The 14,442-nt window shown below is 45.2% G+C and overlaps 1 protein-coding gene across 5 annotated transcripts in view; it reads left to right on the top strand.

Moving 5' to 3' along the window:
• The window catches only part of Sox5 (SRY-box transcription factor 5), a 936,665-nt gene that overhangs the window by 448,999 nt on the left and 473,224 nt on the right, over positions 1 to 14,442 (top strand). Inside the window, exon 1 of one of the 5 annotated variants that reach the window (XM_040743584.1) lies at positions 1,450 to 3,462. The exons of the other annotated variants lie outside the window; for them this stretch is intronic. The gene's annotated coding sequence lies outside the window, so the exon portion shown is untranslated. Of the gene's footprint in view, positions 1 to 1,449; positions 3,463 to 14,442 lie in introns of those variants that run through there. 5 annotated transcript variants of the gene reach the window in all.

Below are 14,442 nucleotides of genomic sequence, written 5' to 3'. Positions count from 1 at the left end.
TCCCCTCTTCCTTTCTTTGCTCCGAACCTTCTCATGTGCCGACCGAACCATGCCCCTGCTCTCTTTCAAACCCATGACCTCCTTCTCTTTGTTTTTACACATATATGTGCATACATAAATCTTCCTAAACAATAGATACACCCTGCTCGGTCTATATAATGATTTCCCTAAAGGAAATGAGTAATTGTTATCATGAAAGCATGCCCATCGTCACCACCCATTAGGGAAACGCAAATTGGAAATACAATAAGATGCAAGATTCTGGGTCCACTAGGAACACGAGGCTTCTGGTCACATGGCAGGGGACTCCAGGCTGCTGGTCACATGGCAGGGGACTCCAGGCTGCTGGACACATGGCAGGGGACTCCAGGCTGCTGGACACATGGCAGGGGACTCCAGGCTGCTGGACACATGGCAGCCTCCGTCTGGAAACACAGGAGTCCTGGTGTCCAGCTCACTTTCTTCTCTTCAGTCAGCCGGTGTGGGCTTTAACCCAGGGACGGCACCACCAGTCCATGCACCTGCTCTGTCTGTATCAGTTAGCGCAGCCCAGGAGCTCCTTTACACAGGTCCAGAGACTGCCTCCTAGGGGTCTCCGCCCTGCCCGGCTGATGCTGTTAACCATTAGGCACAGAGTATAATGTCACTGAGCCACAGAGCACAAGGGAGCCTGGCCCTCCCTAAAGTGCGGGTGAGCCTTGAAGGGGCTGTGCTAGGTGAGAGGAGCCAGCTGCAAAAGGACGAACCTTGGGTGGTTCCACTCAGATGCATGGAAACAGAAAAAAAGGATGGGGTTTGGTGCAGAGGAGGGAACGGGGAGAGAGAGAGAGAGAGAGAGAGAGAGAGAGAGAGAGAGAGAGAGATGAGCGGGCAACAGGGTTTCCTTTTGGGGTGATTGAGATGTTTTAGAAATAAGTAGAGTGGGTGGTGTTACAAGAATGTTGAAACCTATTTTCTGTCACAAAGTTGTAAGTGTTTAAATACTTGCATTGTGAGTTAGTTTATCACAGCAGAATAATAAGGCGATGGTATTAGCAAGCAGCATTGATCTTTGCATTTAATAAGGGACAGTTCTTGAATTCAGTGAGGGACAGCCATTTGCCTGTCAGACTGGCTGCGATAACCCCGGGACTGGTCAGACTCTAAGCCCTGGGAATGCCTGCTCTCTTGTGGGATGGTTGGCTCTTTGCAAACCTCTGTCTACAGAGCGGTCTGTGTGACCACAATGCAGCTGGCAGAGGAGGAGCATGTCCTGCCAGGACCGCCGAACTCCCGCGTTCAGATTCAGAAAGAAAGAAAAAATAATTCAAAAGTGCAGAAAGAGAAAAAGGAAATTTTCAGACTTTTTAGGGGACAAGAAAGGGAACATGAAGCCACTATTAAGAGAAATGTAATCTTAGAAGTTAAAAATGAAATAAAAAATGTTTTCAAATTATATTGTATTTTTTCCTTTTCCTTTTTTTTTGACACTCAAAGAAGGTCAGCTTTCTCTCCCTTCTGCCCCCCCCCTCCAGAGTTGGCTGGCAATGCTAGGAAATAAAAGGTTTGTGGCATGGAGTCTCTACTTCGAAGATGGTCACCAGTCCTTTCTGGAAGGGAGGCTCAGACTCGCACGTGATCTCCTCAGGAGAGAGAAGGCAGCTAGGAGGTGGCCATGGCAATTTTGAAGAGGAGGGGAAATCTGACATAACCTTGTCTAAAATATCAGAGCTTTCATCGTCACCAAGCATTTTAGAGTATGGATCCAGCAGTGACTCTACTGCGGAGCCCCTGGGTCGGGGAGTGCCATTCCAGAAACAGTTAAATTCAAATACTGCATGAGCCACAACAGAGCTGACATCACACAGCAGCAGGGAAAGTTTGGTCCCTTCAGGACATGGTGTTGGACAATTGGTTACCCATATGGACACAGAGTAAAAATAGACCCTGGTGACAGGATAAATTCCAGGTGGCTCAGAACCCTCAATGTGAAAAGGAAACATTTAAAAAGCCTGTCAAAAAGCAGATTTTCATGACCTCCGAGGAAGGAAAGATTTCTATAAAGGAAAAGGTTAGCAGGTTTGGAGTCATTAAGCAGCCCCAAGGATGCCACAGAAGAAACAGCAAATGACCAATGAGTAGGGGTTGTATGGGGGGCAGGGGGTTGCCAAAGGTTAAGTACTTAGAACTTTGCTCTTCACTGGGCGTGGTGGATGCAGTTCTGGGCGCTTGGGAGACGGAGGAAGAAAGATACCCTGCCCATTCCAGGCAAGCCAGGGCTATGTGCTGAGTTCCAGGTCCTTCTCGGTTCCACAGCAAAGACAGACGCTGTCTCAAAAAATCAGGAGCAAAGCAAACACAAACAGCCCGAATGCCTTCAGTCTTTGGCGTTTGAAAGACAACGGTAAAACTGGAAAAGCAAATAAATGGACACTCTTCAGGAGGAAGAAAAGGAGTGTGTGTGTGTGTGTGTGTGTGTGTGTGTGTGTGTGTGTGTGTGTGTGTGTGTGGTGTGGCGGCAGCGATAAACACCCAGTAAAGTTATGCGTGGCTTCCCTAGTTAATACACAGCCTTGAAGTAAAACGACACTTCTTGTAGGCTTGTGAAGCTGCTTCACACGTGTGCCTGATGAGACAGGTGTGGGCGATGGTCAGGAACCGTGTGAACCCTTGCAATTCTTGCAGCAGGAGAAAGTGGTGTGGCTGCTTCAGAAATCAGTTTGTTAACTAGCAGAAGCAGCCTCTCGACTTCCAGGGTTCCTCCAGCCCAGGCAGTTCTTACCATATTTATTTTCCCCCCGAAAAACCAATGAGTAACTGAAATAAGTTCAAGAGATTAAAAACTGAGTATTAAGTTTATTCAGAAGACAGATGAACAAACTAAGGTGCCAGGAACCAACATAAACATTGAAAACTATATCCAGTGTAGAATTATTTAATTATTTTGTTATAATAAGGTCTCCTCAGGTGAAATGGGAAAGGTTATATTGACAGTGTTAACCTTGCAGAGACCAGCTAGCTCCCTGAGGAACTGATTAAACCTGGTAAGAAATGATAGATAATTAATTGATCGAATGACTTGTACCAGTGAGCATCTCTTTAAAATCTTAGAATAAAGATAACGTTAATCAACATTGCAAATTGCATAAAGATACAAAGTGTTTGCAGAATAATTTATAAAGAAAAAGCATTTGACTGTTGTGCTCCTCGTGGGAATACTTGACTGTAGTTGTGTGTGCAGCTGGAACTCAAAGCAACTACAGTCTCTTAATTCAAATATTAGCTACAGCCTTCTCCGGAAAGAAGTTCATGGTGTGCTCTGAGCAGACCCGAGGCTCTGCTCCTGAGTTACTTTCTTCTCAAGCCTGGAGGCTGACTGTGTGGCGTGCAGCAGGCATGGCGCAGTTGGCCGGATGGTGGTACTGGGAGGAATGTGACAGCCACCCAGTCTGCACCTTCTCCTGACTACGTCTGATATCAGCAGTGAGCACTTTTACATTTATTTTAGTGTGTGTGTGTGTGTGTGTGTGTGTGTGTGTGTGTGTGTGCACCAAAGTACCTTGTGGAGATAAGAGCACTACTGGAAGTTAATTCTTTCCCTCTACCATGTTGTCCAGGGGGTTCAATTCAGATCATTAGACTTGACAACCAATTTTTTTACATGCTGAGTCATCCTGCTGGTCTTACTCTTTCCCTGGTTGATGAGCCAGCCCAAGCTAAGTGCCTTAACCCTTTGTTGATCTCATGGTTTTCGGGATGGGCCAGATGACCAAACTCCTGTGTCCTGTTGGGCGTCTTGCCACGTGGTGTCATCACTTTCAGGGTAGGATTAGAAATAAAATCTGCTGCTTCCCGATAAGGTGGAGGCTCCACGTGCATCTCCACAAAGTGAGCCCAGGAAGAACTGAGTCGAAAACACGAGTAGCATTCTCCAGATTTTGCCAATTCCATCAAATTTCCGGGGGAGGGGTGTGCTAATTTTCCCTGGAACAGCGGAGAGTGAAGGCAGAGTGTTTATCGTGTTCTCTTTCTGTGACTTCAGAGCTTTTCCCAGTTGAGGGATAGCCTGCAAATCCATTTCAGGAAGTAGAGTGTCTTCCATTCCCTTTGTCTCCAGCATGCTCAGTGGTCTTGGCTGAAAGTATTTAACTGCTTGGCAGTGCCTAGCTGGGATGGCTTTTAAGAATGACAAAAGGTATGAGGAGTATTCTAGGGAGGGTTGGGCAAGATAAAGGGTCAACTGAAAGGAGATTCCAAAAGTATCAGAAGTTGGCAATTGGGGTACCCATCACCACTTAAAAAAAAAACAACAGGGAATGATTGACGTATTTAAAACCCTTCCCAAGTGGCAGGGTTCAAATTCAGACCACTCTCTGCTATTCACATTCAACTCCTTCCTTCCTTCCTTCCTGAATCCAGTAGAGAAACTGCTATCTAAGTGTTTATAGGAAGCATATTATAATTTTAGGGGGTCTTACTGTGCTCATTGAGGGGAGGAATTTCCCATCATGATGAGTAGTTTGTTTATACCACACTCTGTCTCCAAGCAGAGGCCAGAAGGATAAACAAGGGGTAGGACAGAGTTAATAGAGTGATTGAGAGGACAGGTAAGCCACCTAGGGGGATCACACTGAACAAATAAATGTGTTGAATAACAGCAGATGAACCAGCAGGCCAGATGTCCCTGAAGGACATAGGCAAGTGTCCATGCCAAGTCAGTTTCTCAGGTGTCCATCTGAGACATGAGTGACTGGACCCTCTGGAAGGAAAACATGCTTGCAGCCTCTGCCTGAGCATGGATTCTCTAAGTGGATTTAGCCATTTGTCTTTTTTTCATGTGGTTTTGGATCTACTTTATGAAAATTTGTTACATAATAATGTTCCACCCTTGTAGTTTTTATTTGCTTTTCTCGTTTACACGTAGAAATGTCCCAGTTTTCAAAACCTGCTTTCAATTTTAGCCACAATTCATTGATATCATATGTAAAAATAACACACTGTCATTCTATTAATGCACAGAGTCGGGATTCACTCACCTTGTATTATCTTTATTGTGTGTCTCATTACCTGCATGACCTGTGGTGTCTGAAATCATCTAGACCCAATGTATTTCCTGCGGTATCCCACGTTTTTGAGGAATTACAATTTCTTATGAAGCTATGTGTGTCACAAAGAGCCAAACTTATGAACTAGTTTGAGCTCTGTTCTTCAAATGTTGCTCTGGAATTTAAATGAAAGGGGATATAGGAAGCATGGCAGCCGAGTGCTCAGTCGCAGATTGTCTTGTGTTTTCCATAGAACAACAAAACCTGTTTGCTAACTTGACACACCAACAGGGGTTCTCTTTTCCAGGGGTTCTGTGGGTCTCCCTGTTCCTACCTCCCCAAATTCTCCAAGCTGTACATCAGGGGATTCAATGTCATGTTGTTTATGTTTCTGAATGCCCCTTACTCACTATCTCACACTAAGACTGGACGTGACAGATCCATCTCTGCTGTGCAATAGCCAACACACACAAAGAGGCTTTCATGAGAGTAAATAATGCCCAAAGCTTTACTATATGTTAACCCAAGAATTTGAACACACTTAATCTGTACATTAGAATTTGTCTAGTATTTCTACATACTTCATTCATTGAGGGGATTTCTGAACCATCAGATGATTTTCATAGGAGAGTTTATGAAAAAAACATGTTTAGCAGATGTGCTAATGTAATTTTATTGTTGGTCTATAATCAATCAATCAATCTATCATCCACCTACCTATCTACCTGTCTACCTGTCTTCTTGGGGAAATTTAGTCACTGGTCTGTGACCACACAGTTGAAGGGTATCCTTGATGGTCATGCAGACATGTAAGAGAATATGAACCTTTGCCTCAGCTCCCTTAACTCTCACTCCAAAGCTTCCACTGCTTCTGAAGTTAGTAGTTTACGGAAGGCATTTGTCAACTGCAAGCCTACTGTTTGTAAAACCAAGACTTAGCTAAATAATAGGAGAGGAGGACTATTTCCATAAGATTTTGAATATTATGCTTTTATCCCCCAAGGCTAGAGATGTAACTCAGGGCATTGAATGTAACAGGCAGTGCTCTACCACTAAGCCACACCTTAGCCCCAACAATATGCATGTTCTAGAAGTTGAGTAGCCCTATTTCCTAGAGTTTTTAGAACTTTTGCTTTTGTTTTTAAGACAGGCTCTCATGTAGCCCAGGCTGACATCAACTCAGTATGTAGCTGAGAATGACTTTAAACTCCTTATCTTCCTTTCACTAACTCTCCAGTGCTGGGATTATAACCACGAGCCACATCTCCCTGCCTGAGTCAAGGTATTTCAAATCAAATGTTATGATACCATTAGTCATATAGAATATTTATTAGTAAGCCATCGACCTGGGGAATCCTGGACATTATTCTAAATTTGCCGTATCTGTTGTCATATATATCTGTCCCTTTAACTGAGGAAGCAACGTCTATATGCTGCTTTATAATTCTCACACAATACAAGTTGTTCACTAACTAAGAAAGGAAGGCATTAGGAAGTCCCGGTGATACTTCCATCATTCTAAATGCATGTGGAGGGAAGGAGCCCTAAGAAAGAAAGGGTTATAGGCGTGGGGGTCCCATAGTCCCACGTCTTTCATTCTCTCGGCATCTCAGGTCTCTTCTCGCAGGGTTCCTGTGAGGAATGTCTCTGGCAATCTGGTGTTTCGAGCAGCGAAGGAAGCACATGAGATCTGGGCATTGTCCCAGTCCTTCACCCTTTGTCATATGCTGTTTGCTTCTCACCGAGTGGGTACTTCTGTGCCTCAATTTCCCACATTTGTCAAAGATGACAATGTCGTTCTGTAGTTGATTACGAAAAAAATTTAATTTTACACGAGTCGAATTTTCCCATTTGGTTCAATTACTTCTTTGAACGAAATATATGAAGTTGCACATATGTACAGACATATAGAAGGCCCTAATATTCCTGTGTAAATCTCAAACTTAAAGCTTATTCTTCAGAATGGCAGGGCACGAACGTTTCCATGCCAGGCTTTCCAATCTATCAATTTGTGGAAGAGTTGGCAAAGCTGCCATTGGTAAAGCTGACGGTGGTGCAGATGGGTCCTAGTGACTGTATAGGGAAGCTGGGGGAGGGGAGTCGCAGGCCTTCTTTGTTTCTTCCTTTTAGCATTGAACAGAAAAATCTGCTCTCTCCTATGGAGGGGGTGGGCGCAGGGGGTTCTTGCAAAGACTAAAATAAGGGCTCCACGATCAGCGAAATACTGCACTTCTCTTATCTTCCAACTCTGCTAATATTTTTATCCTCCGAAAATTTTGGGGATATTTTTACTCGGTGCTATTATTGACTTTTTTTTTTTTTGGAGGAGGAAGAGCGGCGTCTTCGACTTTGGTTAGGAGTGGATGACTTGTGTTGTCTATAAGCTTGCTCTTTACCGAGTCATCTGTGGTTTCATTACAGGTGCGACAGGCGTAGACACCAGTAGTGAGCTCCACTGTTACAGTCTGAAACAGTCTGGAGATACCAGTAGTGAGCTCCACTGTTACAGTCTGAAACAGTCTGGGGATACCAGTAGTGAGCTCCACTGTTTGTTACAGTCTGAAACAGTCTGGGGATGGGGGGCAACCTTGCTAAGGGGTGCCATCCAAAGGACAGTGAAGAAAGTTACTTTCCCTTTCAAAGTCTGCACCCAATTAAAATTGATGGCTGTCACTGGGCACTATCAGCAACACGGTTGTGTTACTGTTCCCCAAGTACAGTGAGGGTCTGAGGACCTCTGCGTCACTTAATTGCTGTTCTGTTTGTTTAAGAGCCCGCAGAGTGCAAGTGCGTGCAGAGTGCATGTGCACACACGTATGTGCGTGGATGTGGAGGCCAGAGGTTGATGTCAATGTCTCCTTCACTCCCTCCCCGTCTAAGTTCTGAGACAGGGTCTCTCACCGAGCCTGGAGCCCACCAGTTTGGTTATGTTAACTTGTCAGTGATTTCTGGGGTTCTTATCATCTCTGTCTCCCCAGCCCTGGGAATTACAGGCGTACACAGTGTGCCTGGACTTTCACGTAGCTATGAGGCATCTGAACGCAGTCCCTTGTTCCTGCACGGGAGACACTTCACTGATTGCAACATACACGCCTCAGCCCAAGGACGTCAGACTCAGACAGCAAGACGAAAGTGTGTGTGTGTGTGTGTGTAAGAGCCTTTATCTGATAGGAAATAGCAGTGGGTGGAGGACAAGTGTGCCAGGCGCACCTCTGTGATCATAAAAGGCTGAGCATACTGGGTGCCTCTTCAGTAGTAGCAGATCTCCAGATTCTCCACACAGATTTCTCATCAGCAAATACTGGGGGCTTCTTTCACCTGCTCCCTCTTAGTGACTAACTAGCAATTATCTTTTCTTGACTTTGGGGAAGGTTTGTTAGCCAATATCTACATAACTATAATGTATCGCCTTTCAAAAGGGTAGCAGTTGATAGCAGACTTCCCTCATATAAATAAAAACTCACCATGATATACATAAATAACCACACAGACAGTTATCAAGATAGCTTATTTTGTTTTTTTTTTGTTTGGTTTTTTTGTTTGTTTGTTTTTGTTTTTGTTAGTTTTGTTTTGTGTTTGAGACAGGGTTTCTCTGTGTAACAGCCCTGGCTGTCCTGGAACTTCATTTGTAGACCCGGCTGGCCTTGAACTCACAGAGATCCACCTGCCTTTACCTCCCAGGTGCTGGGATTAAATGTATGCACCACAGTCTCCACCACCGCCATTGCCACCTGACAAGATAACTTAAGCCCTTAATTACAAGAATAGCATAGAGTCAGTGTTATAAATTAATGTTTTCCCTAAAATCCATATTCACTATGTAGCCCAGACTGGCCTTGAACTCACAGCAGTCTTCTTGCCCAGAGTCCCAAGTGTCAGAATTGAAGCAGGAACCACTGTGCCCTCTTCTCATTTCTTGGTTGGTTATTTGCAAAGATGTGTAAGAGCAGTGTGATTTGGATGTAGGAGGCTGGTGTTGACCGTGTTCCTCAGCTTATCCGGGGAGAGGGGGTGTTATGAAAAGGCATATCTGGATATTTAGTATGTCTAAATAATAAAGGAGACACAAGTCCTGACCCGGTGCTTGCAGCGGGAGTAAGAGAGCCGCCCCCAGCTGTTCCGACAGAATGTGGAGTAACAACAGAAATCAGCCTTCTGAACAATACAGTGGGCCTGCAGAGCCTTCTTGGCTGTACCAGAGACCCTGTGAGTTCGACCCTGTGAGAGATGTTTTTATTCTTGTCTCTAATTCATATGAAATGAAGGTATGGATTATGAATATCTAGAGAAATCTGTGTTTAAATACTGACTTTTTCGGTATCTTAAAGGAAGATTTCCAGTGAAAACAATAGGAGACTGTTTCCAGAGGAGACCAATATGTGAGAATATTAGGTAGCATCTCCTCAGTAAACCCAGCGATCAGACAGCATATAACGGAGCGGGGGCACACAACATGGTGGGGCTCTTGTTTTAGGGGTTCATTGTACATTGTGCAGCAGTCACAACTACTTTTCCTGTATTTGCTCTCAGTCGAAAATTAAAATGCAAATGCTCTCTGGTCTGGTCACACTGGAGATCCGTCCACTTGCCTCCCCTGAGTGAGCACTGGAATCCTCGTGGCTGGGTGAATCCACTGGTGGACAGTGCAGCCTCACGGCTCCACCCTGTGCAGAAGCTGGCAAGGGGACATCTGGAGAGGTGAGCAGGAAGCAGAAGGACCTATCTGCTCCATATGACACTTTGGAACGCAGGCTGGCAGTGGGGTCTGTAATGGAGACGCAACATCTCTTCGCGACAGTGTGTTAATGTGACCTCATGCGTTCACACGTTTCGCTCTCCAATAATTAGAGTCTCAGAAACTTCTGAAACAGTAATCATGACTGTCGGTTGTATCACTGAAAAGTCATTCTGCGATGACACACGGTTATTACCTTATGCATGCTGTAAGACGCACGCTACATAGATGTAGAGAGAGATCACTCATCTGACGGTCTTCACATGCACGCTTTGCATGTAGCTGTTGCCTGAGCAGGGTCCAACATGTGTAGGCATGTGAAGAAGTCCTTAGCACTGACTTAATTACATGTGTGTTGATGATTCGATTTTTTTTGTAAAGCATGCAATTATAAGTCATTTTGTTGAGTGACCATGGAACTCAGAGATATTCTTAAACCATGAGACAGAGCTGAAGATGGTTGACTGTGTCCATAGAGCTTGGAGATCTGCCTTACACTACCTGTATTTGGACATGGTGACTAATTTACAGGATAAGATATGCTGTGCTGTCTTGATATAAGTTGGGGCTCTCTTTGAACCCCCTCTTCCCTCTATTTTTCTTCCTCATTCGTCTCCTCCTCTTCCCTCTCCTCCTCTTCCTCTCTTCCCTCCCCCTCTCCCTCTTCCCCTTTCAGTGCTTGGAAAATTCTATCACCCAGAGTCTGTAGCTTCAAGTTTGCTTTACAAACAAGGATGTGGGTTCCCATGCTGACAGCAGACTTCCCTACATTCCAGCACCAGTCACTGTACCCCAATTTGTTTCTATGATCATTTCCTACAGGAAATAAAATCCAAGGGTCCACATTGCTAGCAGTATGCACTGATTATTCTCAGTATAGACTTTTCAGTTATTTCCAACACTGAGTGTCTCAAACCCCAGGAGTTTCTTGACAATGAAAAACACGGAAAGCACATTCCCTCTCTTAACAGCTGAATGCGTTTAGTAAGGCTTCCACAGGACACATAGAAACAGGTAGAATGTTTGACAAAACAGTTTGAATACTCTTGGCTTTCTTTAGTGTGCAAAAGAAAACTTGGTTTGGAAAAACGAGCTGAAGACGCGCTTTGAGGGGTGTTTTACTACCAAGTGTGATGTTTCGCAGTATATTCGTGCTTGTCTGTGCGGACTACTTACAATGTTTGTGTTCCCTGAGGGATTACTTAGCCAATTTAAGGTGCTTACTAAGTTTTTATTTGATGAGGGAAGGAGAAACTTGGAGAGTTGATTCCTTTGCCCATTTCTAAGTAGACACTTTTTGTTTCGGCTGATGACAGGGAGTTAGTTTTTCAAAATAAAAGATCTTCTCTTCTTCCGGCTATGAACAATCGAGACCATTGCTATTAAGTCTGCCTACCCCACCTAGTCCACACAGAAGGCAGGTGACTCCAATTCAGGCTACATGAGGACCTCAGAACCAAATCAAACAAACAGCCACAAAAGCCAAGTGGACGATGAGGGGACAATTGTCCTTTTGGGTTTGTATTGGAGCTGTAGACAGAAACTATGTGAGTAGGAACATGTCTGAAGTCATGGTAACTGACTAACAGTGTTTCCATTACAGGTGGGATTCAGAGAGATTTGAAGGGAAGTTTACAATCTTCATATTTGATTCCTAATCTTTTCATACATAATGTATTGTCAAATAATATGTACTAATTAATTTTTAAAGTAAAAATTCGTTCTGAAGAATTACTTGAATAGGGGCTGGAGAGAAGGCTCGGTGATTAAGGGTTCTTGGAGCTCTTGTGGAGGCCTAGAATTTGATTTCTAACTCCTACACCAGTCTGTCACAGCTGCCTGTAATGCTAGAATTATCAGAGACTATTTGTAAATTACAGAACTGTGCTTCCCACTGTTTGGAAGTCAATGTCTTTTGAATGCAGAATGTTCCCCACATTCTCATGAGTCTGGATATTTGGTTACCAGTTGGTGGCGATGTTTGGGGGACTCTGAGACCTTAGGAGACAGGCTTTGGAATTACAGCAGTCTTCCGGCCCTTGCTTTCTGAGTTCTGTAGCAATGATCTCACCACCAGGATGGGCTGTGACATCTCTGAGCAAGCACGCCCCCACCCTGCCCAGTTGCTTTTAGTGGATATTTTATCATAGCAATGACAAAAACATGGGACTGATCCACTACCTATTTCCAAGATCCGGGTGCAGCCTAGGCCGGTACCAGGCACAGGGGAGAGCTGCTCCGTTTCCCGGATGGCGTCTTGTATGAGGACATGTGGCCTCTTCACACGACCCAAGCCTTTTGTAAGGACCTGAGTCCCATCTGTAGGGCTGTGTTGTCATGGCTTAGAGCCTTCCTGGAGGCCGGCTTGGTCACTCCATTGCTCTGGTGATCGCGTTGCTGCAGGCCTTTTGGGGTTCACGTTCAGAATGCTGTGTTCCGTGTCCACTGTGAACCCAGGGAGAGTGTTTTGAGTTAGCCTTTAGTGACTGCTTCTTCCTGAATGTACACACAAACCAAGCATACTCCCCCCCGTTCCCCCCCACCCCCCCGCCCTGGTTCATCTGTATCCCCACTGTATGTGTTCAAGGGTCACATGGCCGTCTTCAGTTGGTGGTTACACGCTGTTAAAAGGTATAGATACAATTAGGCGTGACACCTTGAGATCACATCGGCTCCTTTCCTCTTCCTGGCTCCGTGTCTGAGCCACACAGGTGTGTTCCTTTTAACATGCCCCCCTTTTATTCTATAAAAAACAACGTGTCTTTGGTGTCTCTCTGAAGCAGGCTTGTTTTTTTTGGTTCCTAGTTCTTCCTGCCAAGTAAGTGTACTATGGGTGGGGGAGCAGGGAACTTAAAGACCAGCTAAGCACACACAACCTCAGATTAGGTCTCCCACCCTCCCCTTGCTTGGACACCAGATAAATTGTCTCATTAGAAACAAAGTAGGCCGCTAATTCTTCCTCATTGTAGTCTTTCATCCTTTCACATTTGATTTTTGAGGGCTGCACTGGTAGGTAGCTTCCCCAGACCCTGGCCCAAGGGTAACTGCTTCTGGCTTTGTCCCCGTAGGCTCCTTGTGATGCTCTTGGACTTGGGAGTGGACAGCGAGCAAAAGATGCCCTCAGTTTGCTGCCAACCATTTTGGGCTTCTGTGACTTGGAAAGGAACTCAAAGATGGTGTTATAGCGTTGGGGTACCTACAGGCCCTCACACTGTGCAGCTGCAGCTCTTGGATTGTGAACTCTTCCCAGAGCTCTCTCAGCTGCGTTGCGGGGGCAGCAGGGGGGGGTCCACACTGTGTCCCATACCATGGATCACAGCTGCAGTTTGTGGTTGGAAGACACTTGGAGCTCAGTCTGTGTGTGTGTGTGCTTATGCGTGTGCGTGTGTGAGCATATCCCACAGACCCACAGGTTTGCTGTTGCGTCGTTAATCACGTGATTAGACATTGACAAGAATTAAAGATGGGGCATGGCCCTGACTATCCCTGTGTTAGCATGGCTGGGGGAAGAGCACTGAAGGCAAGTCAATGGCACAAAGATCACCCGATTGACGCCCCAGTGCAACCTGAATGGAAAAGAGTGAATGACGGGGAAAGATAAGACCACACAGAAGCTGTGGAGAACTTCTGTGAGGTGTTTCCATATTCCGTCTATTTTTCTTCTCATTAACTATAGAAATCCACAGAAACAAGCCACCAAGTGCCCCATTCCGACTCAGATGGCATTTTTTCAATAAGGCCACTGTTTCTTGCAGAGAATATCACATCTCACTAATTGTCCTGCAAATCCCTTTCTTAATTAAAATTAAAATCTTCATCCTAACAACCCACAATGCTGCCTGCGAGTGTGTGTGTTTCTTGTTCTTTAGAGGCAGATGCTGTGGGCACAACTTCTCTTATCCTTTGGAGGAGTAATTCTGGTGAGGGAAATTTACAGCAATTGATTTTGTTTTGTTTGTAGCTGTGGCCATAAAAACTCTCAAGCAAAAGTAAACAGTACTCGTGGGGCAGGGGCATGGTGGTGCACGGGCACACCGTACACTTTATGGTCCCACGATGCAGACTCAAACACAAGGTGTAATGGTTCCGATTGTACCATTTGTCTGTGCTTTGGGCTAAGGCACATGCTCCATTGTGCCTAGTCTGGCTACAATGGGGCTGTATTTAATTCTCTGCTTGGTTTCCCAGTCCCCGAAAACAGCAAGTGAGCTTCTCAAGCATCAGGTACCAGCCCTGAACAACACATTAAATACCAGAGATGTCTGAGTAACCGTAGTGGTGGGAAAGTCTCTCGCAGTCTCATTCTTTGTAAGGGGCTGAAGGGGGGGGGCGGTTAGCAAGTGGGGAAGAATGGACTTTGTCATGTGCAAATATGGTGACCATAAATGGTGCTGGGGGCCTTGCCATTGTCCTCTGAGTCTGCCATGGGAGAAAGCGGGCCAAGGGGAAGAAAGACACGTTTGATAGAGTTGTGAAGAATGTTTGAATGGCGACTGGGTGTTGGGCATTGTCTTGCAGTGACCTCAATTCGGTACAGTAGAGACCCTGGAAGGCACTGTCTGAAGTCACAATACTGCCATTCTCCTCCGTTTAGTAAAAGGGATTAGTTAAAAGGGTGGCGTTCCGTGCCCAGAGTTCCAACTATTCCATGAAACAAAAGGCCCGAAATGTTTTTGAAGTTAT

This window comes from Mesocricetus auratus, unplaced genomic scaffold, assembly GCF_017639785.1.
Source record: "Mesocricetus auratus isolate SY011 unplaced genomic scaffold, BCM_Maur_2.0 Super-Scaffold_100001, whole genome shotgun sequence".
Lineage (NCBI taxonomy): Eukaryota > Metazoa > Chordata > Mammalia > Rodentia > Cricetidae > Mesocricetus > Mesocricetus auratus.
The sequence above is the reverse complement of the archived record's forward strand: the minus strand, read 5'-3'. Positions and strand labels throughout refer to the sequence as shown.